The sequence below is a fragment of the Vigna unguiculata genome, chromosome 1 (assembly GCF_037176805.1).
Source record: "Vigna unguiculata cultivar grain cowpea cultivar isolate G323 ecotype 2 chromosome 1, ASM3717680v1, whole genome shotgun sequence".
NCBI lineage: Eukaryota > Viridiplantae > Streptophyta > Magnoliopsida > Fabales > Fabaceae > Vigna > Vigna unguiculata.
The window spans coordinates 18059124-18070346 of record NC_140792.1 but is presented as its reverse complement, the minus strand read 5'-3'; positions in this window follow the sequence as shown (position 1 = coordinate 18070346).

Below are 11223 nucleotides of genomic sequence, written 5' to 3'. Positions count from 1 at the left end.
ACTTCATTTCATGTCCCTCATGCCTCAGAAAAAGGGAACGTTAATCAAGATTGAGCGTTTTAAAATGAAGTCTTGCCCATCTAAAAAGAAGATGACAAGACTTTCTGGGAGCAATATCACATAATACTTCCTACACACATTGTCCTGTACTGAATTTGATCCTTGCTTGATTTAGATGAAAGCTTGTTGGTAACTTGAGTTTCTCCACCAATCTTTGGCTTACAACATTGTTCTCGCTTTCGTAAACGAATGCAACTAAACATGTGTGGCCTTCGATTAAACACCTTGCTTTTCTACTACCTTTTCCATCATCTTTTTCTTTACTTTCTTTTCTTTTTCTTCAATTTCCCTTCCTTTTGTAGTTTATATTTCTTCTTTTTCTATTCTTTCTTTTTCTATTCTTTCTTTTTCTATTTTCTCCTTCAACGTGTGTTGATCCTTCTTGGCATGCCTTGGTGTCATAAATTTCAACTTCATTTCATGTCCCTCATGCCTCAAATAAAGGGAACGTTAATCAAGATTGAGCGTTTTAAAATGAAGCCATGCCCATATAAAAAGAAGATGACAAGAGTTTGTTGGAGCAATATCACATAATACTTCTTACACACATTGTCCTGTACTGAATTTGATCCTTGCTTGATTCGGATGAAAGCTTGTTGGTAACTGAAGTTTCTCCACCAATCTTTGGCTTACAACATTGTTCTCGCTTTCGTAAACGCATGCAACTAAACATGTGTGGCCTTCGATTAAACACCTTGCTTTTCTACTACCTTTTCCATCATCTTTTTCTTTACTTCCTTTTCTTTTTCTTCAATTTCCCTTCCTTCTGTAGTTTATATTTCTTCTTTTTCTATTCTTTCTTTTTCTATTTTCTCCTTCAACGTGTGTTGATGCTTCTTGGCATGCCTTGGTGTCATAAATTTCAACTTCATTTCATGTCCCTCATGCCTCAAATAAAGGGAACGTTAATCAAGATTGAGCGTTTTAAAATGAAGCCATGCCCATATAAAAAGAAGATGACAAGAGTTTGTTGGAGCAATATCACATAATACTTCTTACACACATTGTCCTGTACTGAATTTGATCCTTGCTTGATTCGGATGAAAGCTTGTTGGTAACTGAAGTTTCTCCACCAATCTTTGGCTTACAACATTGTTCTCGCTTTCGTAAACGAATGCAACTAAACATGTGTGGCCTTCGATTAAACACCTTGCTTTTCTACTACCTTTTCCATCATCTTTTTCTTTACTTCCTTTTCTTTTTCTTCAATTTCCCTTCCTTCTGAAGTTTATATTTCTTCTTTTTCTATTCTTTCTTTTTCTATTTCCTCCTTCAGCCTATGTTGATCTTCACTGGCTTGTCTTGGTGTCATAAATTTCAACTTCATTTCATGTCCCCCATGCCTCAAATAAAGGGAACGTTAATCAAGATTGAGCATTTTAAAATGAAGTCATGCCCATCTAAAAAGAAGATGACAAGAGTTTGTGGGAGCAATATCACATAATACTTCCTTCACACATTGTCCTGTACTGAATTTGATCCTTGCTTGATTTGGATGAAAGCTTGTTGGTAACTTGAGTTTCTCCACCGATCTTTGGCTTACAACATTGTTCTCGCTATCGTAAACGAATGCAACTAAACATGGGGGCCCTTCGATTAAACACCTTGCTTTTCTACTACCTTTTCCATCATCTTTTTCTTTACTTCCTTTTCTTTTTCTTCAATTTCCCTTCCTTCTGCAGTTTATATTTCTTCTTTTTCTATTCTTTCTTTTTCTATTTTCTCCTTCAACGTGTGTTGATCTTTCTTGGCTTTGTCTTGGTGTCATAAATTTCAACTTCATTTCATGTCCCTCATGCCTCAAATAAAGGGAACGTTAATCAAGATTGAGCGTTTTAAAATGAAGTCTTGCCCATCTAAAACGAAGATGACAAGAGTTTGTGGGAGCAATATCACCTAATACTTCCTTCACACATTGTCCTGTACTGAATTTGATCCTTGATTGATTGGGATGAAAGCTTGTTGGTAACTTGAGTTTCTCCACCAATCTTTGGCTTAAAACATTGTTCTCGCTTTCGTAAACGAATGCAACTAAACATGTGTGGCCTTCGATTAAACACCTTGCTTTTCTACTACCTTTTCCATCATCTTTTTCTTTACTTCCTTTTCTTTTTCTTCAATTTCCCTTCCTTCTGTAGTTTATATTTCTTCTTTTTCTATTCTTTCTTTTTCAATTTTCTCCTTCAACGTGTGTTGATCCTTCTTGGCATGCCTTGGTGTCATAAATTTCAACTTCATTTCATGTCCCTCATGCCTCAAATAAAGGGAACGTTAATCAAGATTGAGCGTTTTAAAATGAAGCCATGCCCATATAAAAAGAAGATGACAAGAGTTTGTTGGAGCAATATCACATAATACTTCTTACACATATTGTCCTGTACTGAATTTGATCCTTGCTTGATTCGGATGAAAGCTTGTTGGTAACTGAAGTTTCTCCACCAATCTTTGGCTTACAACATTGTTCTCGCTTTCGTAAACGAATGCAACTAAACATGTGTGGCCTTCGATTAAACACCTTGCTTTTCTACTACCTTTTCCATCATCTTTTTCTTTACTTCCTTTTCTTTTTCTTCAATTTCCCTTCCTTCTGTAGTTTATATTTCTTCTTTTTCTATTCTTTCTTTTTCTATTTTCTCCTTCAACGTGTGTTGATCTTTCTTGGCTTTGTCTTGGTGTCATAAATTTCAACTTCATTTCATGTCCCTCATGCCTCAAATAAAGGGAACGTTAATCAAGATTGAGCGTTTTAAAATGAAGTCTTGCCCATCTAAAACGAAGATGACAAGAGTTTGTGGGAGCAATATCACCTAATACTTCCTTCACACATTGTCCTGTACTGAATTTGATCCTTGCTTGATTGGGATGAAAGCTTGTTGGTAACTTGAGTTTCTCCACCGATCTTTGGCTTACAACATTGTTCTCGCTATCGTAAACGAATGCAACTAAACATGGGGGCCCTTCGATTAAACACCTTGCTTTTCTACTACCTTTTCCATCATCTTTTTCTTTACTTCCTTTTCTTTTTCTTCAATTTCCCTTCCTTCTGAAGTTTTTATTTCTTCTTTTTCTATTCTTTCTTTTTCTATTTTCTCCTTCAGCCTATGTTGATCTTTACTGGCTTGTCTTGGTGTCATAAATTTCAACTTCATTTCATGTCCCCCATGCCTCAAATAAAGGGAACGTTAATCAAGATTGAGCGTTTTAAAATAAAGTCATGCCCATCTAAAAAGAAGATGACAAGAGTTTGTGGGAGCAATATCACATAGTACTTCTTACACACATTGTCCTGTACTGAATTTGATCCTTGCTTGATTCGGATGAAAGCTTGTTGGTAACTGAAGTTTCTCCACCAATCTTTGGCTTACAACATTGTTCTCGCTTTCGTAAACGAATGCAACTAAACATGGGGGGCCTACGATTAAACACCTTGCTTTTCTACTACATTTTCCATCATCTTTTTCTTTACTTCCTTTTCTTTTTCTTCAATTTCCCTTCCTTCTGAAGTTTTTATTTCTTCTTTTTCTATTCTTTCTTTTTCTATCTTCACCTTCAGCCTATGTTGATCTTTACTGGCTTGTCTTGTTGTCATAAATTTCAACTTCATTTCATGTCCCTCATGCCTCAGAAAAAGGGAACGTTAATCAAGATTGAGCGTTTTAAAATGAAGTCTTGCCCATCTAAAAAGAAGATGACAAGACTTTCTGGGAGCAATATCACATAATACTTCCTACACACATTGTCCTGTACTGAATTTGATCCTTGCTTGATTTAGATGAAAGCTTGTTGGTAACTTGAGTTTCTCCACCAATCTTTGGCTTACAACATTGTTCTCGCTTTCGTAAACGAATGCAACTAAACATGTGTGGCCTTCGATTAAACACCTTGCTTTTCTACTACCTTTTCCATCATCTTTTTCTTTACTTCCTTTTCTTTTTCTTCAATTTCCCTTCCTTCTGTAGTTTATATTTCTTCTTTTTCTGTTCTTTCTTTTTCTATTTTCTCCTTCAACGTGTGTTGATCTTTCTTGGCTTTGTCTTGGTGTCAAAAATTTCAACTTCATTTCATGTCCCTCATGCCTCAAATAAAGGGAACGTTAATCAAGATTGAGCGTTTTAAAATGAAGTCTTGCCCATCTAAAACGAAGATGACAAGAGTTTGTGGGAGCAATATCACCTAATACTTCCTTCACACATTGTCCTGTACTGAATTTGATCCTTGCTTGATTGGGATGAAAGCTTGTTGGTAACTTGAGTTTCTCCACCGATCTTTGGCTTACAACATTGTTCTCGCTATCGTAAACGAATGCAACTAAACATGGGGGCCCTTCGATTAAACACCTTGCTTTTCTACTACCTTTTCCATCATCTTTTTCTTTACTTCCTTTTCTTTTTCTTCAATTTCCCTTCCTTCTGAAGTTTTTATTTCTTCTTTTTCTATTCTTTCTTTTTCTATTTTCTCCTTCAGCCTATGTTGATCTTTACTGGCTTGTCTTGGTGTCATAAATTTCAACTTCATTTCATGTCCCCCATGCCTCAAATAAAGGGAACGTTAATCAAGATTGAGCGTTTTAAAATAAAGTCATGCCCATCTAAAAAGAAGATGACAAGAGTTTGTGGGAGCAATATCACATAGTACTTCTTACACACATTGTCCTGTACTGAATTTGATCCTTGCTTGATTCGGATGAAAGCTTGTTGGTAACTGAAGTTTCTCCACCAATCTTTGGCTTACAACATTGTTCTCGCTATCGTAAACGAATGCAACTAAACATGGGGGCCCTTCGATTAAACACCTTGCTTTTCTACTACCTTTTCCATCATCTTTTTCTTTACTTCCTTTTCTTTTTCTTCAATTTCCCTTCCTTCTGAAGTTTTTATTTCTTCTTTTTCTATTCTTTCTTTTTCTATTTTCTCCTTCAGCCTATGTTGATCTTTACTGGCTTGTCTTGGTGTCATAAATTTCAACTTCATTTCATGTCCCCCATGCCTCAAATAAAGGGAACGTTAATCAAGATTGAGCGTTTTAAAATAAAGTCATGCCCATCTAAAAAGAAGATGACAAGAGTTTGTGGGAGCAATATCACCTAATACTTCCTTCACACATTGTCCTGTACTGAATTTGATCCTTACTTGATTTGGATGAAAGCTTGTTGGTAAATTGAGTTTCTCCACCAATCTTTGGCTTAAAACATTGTTCTCGCTTTCGTAAATGAATGCAACTAAACATGTGTGGCCTTCGATTAAACACCTTGCTTTTCTACTACCTTTTCCATCATCTTTTTCTTTACTTCCTTTTCTTTTTCTTCAATTTCCCTTCCTTCTGTAGTTTATATTTCTTCTTTTTCTATTCTTTCTTTTTCTATTTTCTCCTTCAGCCTATGTTGATCTTTACTGGCTTGTCTTGTTGTCATAAATTTCAACTTCATTTCATGTCCCTCATGCCTCAGAAAAAGGGAACGTTAATCAAGATTGAGCGTTTTAAAATGAAGTCTTGCCCATCTAAAAAGAAGATGACAAGACTTTCTGGGAGCAATATCACATAATACTTCCTACACACATTGTCCTGTACTGAATTTGATCCTTGCTTGATTTAGATGAAAGCTTGTTGGTAACTTGAGTTTCTCCACCAATCTTTGGCTTACAACATTGTTCTCGCTTTCGTAAACGAATGCAACTAAACATGTGTGGCCTTCGATTAAACACCTTGCTTTTCTACTACCTTTTCCATCATCTTTTTCTTTACTTCCTTTTCTTTTTCTTCAATTTCCCTTCCTTCTGTAGTTTATATTTCTTCTTTTTCTATTCTTTCTTTTTCTATTTTCTCCTTCAGCCTATGTTGATCTTTACTGGCTTGTCTTGGTGTCATAAATTTCAACTTCATTTCATGTCCCTCATGCCTCAAATAAAGGAAACGTTAATCAAGATTGAGCGTTTTAAAATGAAGCCATGCCCATATAAAAAGAAGATGACAAGAGTTTGTTGGAGCAATATCACATAATACTTCTTACACACATGGTCCTGTACTGAATTTGATCTTTGCTTGATTCGGATGAAAGCTTGTTGGTAACTGAAGTTTCTCCACCAATCTTTGGCTTACAACATTGTTCTCGCTTTCGTAAACGAATGCAACTAAACATGTGTGGCCTTCGATTAAACACCTTGCTTTTCTACTACCTTTTCCATCATCTTTTTCTTTACTTCCTTTTCTTTTTCTTCAATTTCCCTTCCTTCTAAAGTTTATATTTCTTCTTTTTCTATTCTTTCTTTTTCTATTTTCTCCTTCAGCCTATGTTGATCTTTACTGGCTTGTCTTGGTGTCATAAATTTCAACTTCATTTCATGTCCCCCATGCCTCAAATAAAGGGAACGTTAATCAAGATTGAGCATTTTAAAATGAAGTCATGCCCATCTAAAAAGAAGATGACAAGAGTTTGTGGGAGCAATATCACATAATACTTCCTTCACACATTGTCCTGTACTGAATTTGATCCTTGCTTGATTTGGATGAAAGCTTGTTGGTAACTTGAGTTTCTCCACCGATCTTTGGCTTACAACATTGTTCTCGCTATCGTAAACGAATGCAACTAAACATGGGGGCCCTTCGATTAAACACCTTGCTTTTCTACTACCTTTTCCATCATCTTTTTCTTTACTTCCTTTTCTTTTTCTTCAATTTCCCTTCCTTCTGCAGTTTATATTTCTTCTTTTTCTATCTTCACCTTCAGCCTATGTTGATCTTTACTGGCTTGTCTTGTTGTCATAAATTTCAACTTCATTTCATGTCCCTCATGCCTCAGAAAAAGGGAACGTTAATCAAGATTGAGCGTTTTAAAATGAAGTCTTGCCCATCTAAAAAGAAGATGACAAGACTTTCTGGGAGCAATATCACATAATACTTCCTACACACATTGTCCTGTACTGAATTTGATCCTTGCTTGATTTAGATGAAAGCTTGTTGGTAACTTGAGTTTCTCCACCAATCTTTGGCTTACAACATTGTTCTCGCTTTCGTAAACGAATGCAACTAAACATGTGTGGCCTTCGATTAAACACCTTGCTTTTCTACTACCTTTTCCATCATCTTTTTCTTTACTTCCTTTTCTTTTTCTTCAATTTCCCTTCCTTCTGTAGTTTATATTTCTTCTTTTTCTATTCTTTCTTTTTCTATTTTCTCCTTCAGCCTATGTTGATCTTTACTGGCTTGTCTTGGTGTCATAAATTTCAACTTCATTTCATGTCCCTCATGCCTCAAATAAAGGAAACGTTAATCAAGATTGAGCGTTTTAAAATGAAGCCATGCCCATATAAAAAGAAGATGACAAGAGTTTGTTGGAGCAATATCACATAATACTTCTTACACACATGGTCCTGTACTGAATTTGATCTTTGCTTGATTCGGATGAAAGCTTGTTGGTAACTGAAGTTTCTCCACCAATCTTTGGCTTACAACATTGTTCTCGCTTTCGTAAACGAATGCAACTAAACATGTGTGGCCTTCGATTAAACACCTTGCTTTTCTACTACCTTTTCCATCATCTTTTTCTTTACTTCCTTTTCTTTTTCTTCAATTTCCCTTCCTTCTAAAGTTTATATTTCTTCTTTTTCTATTCTTTCTTTTTCTATTTTCTCCTTCAGCCTATGTTGATCTTTACTGGCTTGTCTTGGTGTCATAAATTTCAACTTCATTTCATGTCCCCCATGCCTCAAATAAAGGGAACGTTAATCAAGATTGAGCATTTTAAAATGAAGTCATGCCCATCTAAAAAGAAGATGACAAGAGTTTGTGGGAGCAATATCACATAATACTTCCTTCACACATTGTCCTGTACTGAATTTGATCCTTGCTTGATTTGGATGAAAGCTTGTTGGTAACTTGAGTTTCTCCACCGATCTTTGGCTTACAACATTGTTCTCGCTATCGTAAACGAATGCAACTAAACATGGGGGCCCTTCGATTAAACACCTTGCTTTTCTACTACCTTTTCCATCATCTTTTTCTTTACTTCCTTTTCTTTTTCTTCAATTTCCCTTCCTTCTGCAGTTTATATTTCTTCTTTTTCTATCTTCACCTTCAGCCTATGTTGATCTTTACTGGCTTGTCTTGTTGTCATAAATTTCAACTTCATTTCATGTCCCTCATGCCTCAGAAAAAGGGAACGTTAATCAAGATTGAGCGTTTTAAAATGAAGTCTTGCCCATCTAAAAAGAAGATGACAAGACTTTCTGGGAGCAATATCACATAATACTTCCTACACACATTGTCCTGTACTGAATTTGATCCTTGCTTGATTTAGATGAAAGCTTGTTGGTAACTTGAGTTTCTCCACCAATCTTTGGCTTACAACATTGTTCTCGCTTTCGTAAACGAATGCAACTAAACATGTGTGGCCTTCGATTAAACACCTTGCTTTTCTACTACCTTTTCCATCATCTTTTTCTTTACTTCCTTTTCTTTTTCTTCAATTTCCCTTCCTTCTGTAGTTTATATTTCTTCTTTTTCTATTCTTTCTTTTTCTATTTCCTCCTTCAGCCTATGTTGATCTTTACTGGCTTGTCTTGGTGTCATAAATTTCAACTTCATTTCATGTCCCCCATGCCTCAAATAAAGGGAACGTTAATCAAGATTGAGCATTTTAAAATGAAGTCATGCCCATCTAAAAAGAAGATGACAAGAGTTTGTTGGAGCAATATCACATAATACTTCTTACACACATTGTCCTGTACTGAATTTGATCCTTGCTTGATTCGGATGAAAGCTTGTTGGTAACTGAAGTTTCTCCACCAATCTTTGGCTTACAACATTGTTCTCGCTTTCGTAAACGAATGCAACTAAACATGTGTGGCCTTCGATTAAACACCTTGCTTTTCTACTACCTTTTCCATCATCTTTTTCTTTACTTCCTTTTCTTTTTCTTCAATTTCCCTTCCTTCTGTAGTTTATATTTCTTCTTTTTCTATTCTTTCTTTTTCTATTTTCTCCTTCAACGTGTGTTGATGCTTCTTGGCATGCCTTGGTGTCATAAATTTCAACTTCATTTCATGTCCCTCATGCCTCAAATAAAGGGAACGTTAATCAAGATTGAGCGTTTTAAAATGAAGCCATGCCCATATAAAAAGAAGATGACAAGAGTTTGTTGGAGCAATATCACATAATACTTCTTACACACATTGTCCTGTACTGAATTTGATCCTTGCTTGATTCGGATGAAAGCTTGTTGGTAACTGAAGTTTCTCCACCAATCTTTGGCTTACAACATTGTTCTCGCTTTCGTAAACGAATGCAACTAAACATGTGTGGCCTTCGATTAAACACCTTGCGTTTCTACTACCTTTTCCATCATCTTTTTCTTTACTTCCTTTTCTTTTTCTTCAATTTCCCTTCCTTCTGCAGTTTATATTTCTTCTTTTTCTATTCTTTCTTTTTCTATTTTCACCTTCAGCCTATGTTGATCTTTACTGGCTTGTCTTGTTGTCATAAATTTCAACTTCATTTCATGTCCCTCATGCCTCAGAAAAAGGGAACGTTAATCAAGATTGAGCGTTTTAAAATGAAGTCTTGCCCATCTAAAAAGAAGATGACAAGACTTTCTGGGAGCAATATCACATAATACTTCCTACACACATTGTCCTGTACTGAATTTGATCCTTGCTTGATTTAGATGAAAGCTTGTTGGTAACTTGAGTTTCTCCACCAATCTTTGGCTTACAACATTGTTCTCGCTTTCGTAAACGAATGCAACTAAACATGTGTGGCCTTCGATTAAACACCTTGCTTTTCTACTACCTTTTCCATCATCTTTTTCTTTACTTCCTTTTCTTTTTCTTCAATTTCCCTTCCTTCTGTAGTTTATATTTCTTCTTTTTCTATTCTTTCTTTTTCTATTTCCTCCTTCAGCCTATGTTGATCTTTACTGGCTTGTCTTGGTGTCATAAATTTCAACTTCATTTCATGTCCCCCATGCCTCAAATAAAGGGAACGTTAATCAAGATTGAGCATTTTAAAATGAAGTCATGCCCATCTAAAAAGAAGATGACAAGAGTTTGTTGGAGCAATATCACATAATACTTCTTACACACATTGTCCTGTACTGAATTTGATCCTTGCTTGATTCGGATGAAAGCTTGTTGGTAACTGAAGTTTCTCCACCAATCTTTGGCTTACAACATTGTTCTCGCTTTCGTAAACGAATGCAACTAAACATGTGTGGCCTTCGATTAAACACCTTGCTTTTCTACTACCTTTTCCATCATCTTTTTCTTTACTTCCTTTTCTTTTTCTTCAATTTCCCTTCCTTCTGTAGTTTATATTTCTTCTTTTTCTATTCTTTCTTTTTCTATTTTCTCCTTCAACGTGTGTTGATGCTTCTTGGCATGCCTTGGTGTCATAAATTTCAACTTCATTTCATGTCCCTCATGCCTCAAATAAAGGGAACGTTAATCAAGATTGAGCGTTTTAAAATGAAGCCATGCCCATATAAAAAGAAGATGACAAGAGTTTGTTGGAGCAATATCACATAATACTTCTTACACACATTGTCCTGTACTGAATTTGATCCTTGCTTGATTCGGATGAAAGCTTGTTGGTAACTGAAGTTTCTCCACCAATCTTTGGCTTACAACATTGTTCTCGCTTTCGTAAACGAATGCAACTAAACATGTGTGGCCTTCGATTAAACACCTTGCTTTTCTACTACCTTTTCCATCATCTTTTTCTTTACTTCCTTTTCTTTTTCTTCAATTTCCCTTCCTTCTGCAGTTTATATTTCTTCTTTTTCTATTCTTTCTTTTTCTATTTTCTCCTTCAACGTGTGTTGATCTTTCTTGGCTTTGTCTTGGTGTCATAAATTTCAACTTCATTTCATGTCCCTCATGCCTCAAATAAAGGGAACGTTAATCAAGATTGAGCGTTTTAAAATGAAGTCTTGCCCATCTAAAACGAAGATGACAAGAGTTTGTGGGAGCAATATCACCTAATACTTCCTTCACACATTGTCCTGTACTGAATTTGATCCTTGCTTGATTGGGATGAAAGCTTGTTGGTAACTTGAGTTTCTCCACCAATCTTTGGCTTAAAACATTGTTCTCGCTTTCGTAAACGAATGCAACTAAACATGTGTGGCCTTCGATTAAACACCTTGCTTTTCTACTACCTTTTCCATCATCT